A 1,895-nucleotide genomic window follows, 5' to 3' on the forward strand; every position below is an offset into this window, starting at 1 on the left:
TGGCCCAGGCTTACCAGCAACTGCCAGTGGATGACAAAACGGCGGAGGCTCAAACAATTGTCACGCACAGAGGGGCATTTAAATGCAACCGCCTCCAGTTTGGAGTCAGCGCTGCCCCTGGCATCTTCCAATCCATGATGGAACGCCTTCTCCAAGGCGTTCCAGGGGTGGTGCCTTACTTCGATGATGTGCTCATCTCCGGTGACTCAAGAACCCAACTCCTTGAAAGGCTCAGGCTTGTCCTGCAGCGGTTCAAGGCCAAGGGTTTGAGGGTCAGGCGGGACAAGTGCATCATAGGAGTACAGGAAGTCGAGTTCCTGGGCTTCCTCATTGATAGCACAGGCATCCACCCCACCAAATCAAAAGTGGAAGCAATCCATGAAGCTCCAAGCCCAAAAAACAAAACGGAGCTTCAGGCTTTCCTTGGGTTGCTCAACTTTTACGCCATTTTTTTAAAACAGAAAGCCACAGTTGCTGAGCCACTCCACCGCCTGCTGGGAAAATCGGCTTCCTGGAAGTGGGGCCAGGAAGAGGAAGCGGCATTCCGGGCCATCAAAGGACTATTGACGTCCAAAAGCGTACTCATTCAGTACAGCGAGACGCTTCCCATCAGACTGACCTGCGACGCGTCGCCTTACGGGGTGGGGGCAGTCCTCAGCCACGAACTGCCCAATGGCTCGGAAGCCCCAATCGCGTACTTCTCAAAGACTATGTCCGGCGCAGAACGGAACTATAGCCAGCTGGACAAAGAAGCCCTGGCCATCGTGGCTGGAGTGAAGCGCTTCCACGAATACCTCTACAGAAGAAGCTTCACCATAGTCACAGACCACAAGCCTCTCCTGGGACTCCTCGCAGGCGACCAACCAACCCCGACCTTCATGTCCCCGAGAATGACGAGATGGGCAATCTTCCTAGCGGGCTACTCCTATAGGCTCGTGCACCAGCCAGGCACAGCCATAGGAAACGCCGACGCCCTCAGCAGATGCCCGTCGAAGAAGCCGGTCGAAGACCCAGCCCCCACACTCCACCTACTGCACATTGATGACGACGCCAGCTGCCCGGTGTCATCCGCAGATGTGGCCGTCCACACCCAAAAGGACCCCACACTCCGCACAGTGAAATCCTGGATCCTCAGAGGGTGGCCGTCGGGAAAGCCAGAGGAAAGATTCAGCCCGTTCGCCAGGAAACAGGAGGAGCTGTCCACCATGAAGGGCTGTCTGCTATGGGGAGACAGGGTGCTGATTCCAAGCACTCTGCAACGGCGAACGTTGGAGACCTTGCACAAGGGGCACCCGGGCATCGTCCGCATGAAGGCACTGGCACGGAGTTATGTCTGGTGGCCCTCCATGGACAAAGACATTGAACAATGGGTCTCCAGATGTGACCCGTGCCAAGAAGTTCGCCCAGCGCCGCCGCAATCCGAGGTCGCGAAGTGGGAGACCCCCGGCAACCCCTGGTCGAGGGTCCACATTGACTTCGCGGGTCCGATGCAGGGGCGACACCTCCTCATCGTGGTAGATGCCTTCTCCAAATGGCTCGAGGTGGTGCCCATGGCATCTACCACAACGGACGCGACGATCCGAGCCCTGCGCCGTCTCTTCGCCACTCATGGTCTACCGGATGTGCTGGTCTCAGACAACGGCCCCCAGCTCACATCCTTGGCCATGGAATCCTTCCTGGCGGGACTGGGCATCCGCCACGCCCTGTCCGCCCCTTACAGGCCGGCCGGAAACGGACAAGCGGAACGCATGGTCCGACTGACCAAAGAGGCCCTCACCAAGATGGGCCCGGGGGACTGGCAAGAGCGCATAGACAATTTCCTCCTCACCCAGCACATCACGCCACACGCCACCACCCACAAGAGCCCGGCCGAACTGTTGATGGGCAGAAGGTTG

Source organism: Pantherophis guttatus, chromosome 3 (assembly GCF_059756535.1).
Source record: "Pantherophis guttatus breed Tessera chromosome 3, ASM5975653v1, whole genome shotgun sequence".
Lineage (NCBI taxonomy): Eukaryota > Metazoa > Chordata > Lepidosauria > Squamata > Colubridae > Pantherophis > Pantherophis guttatus.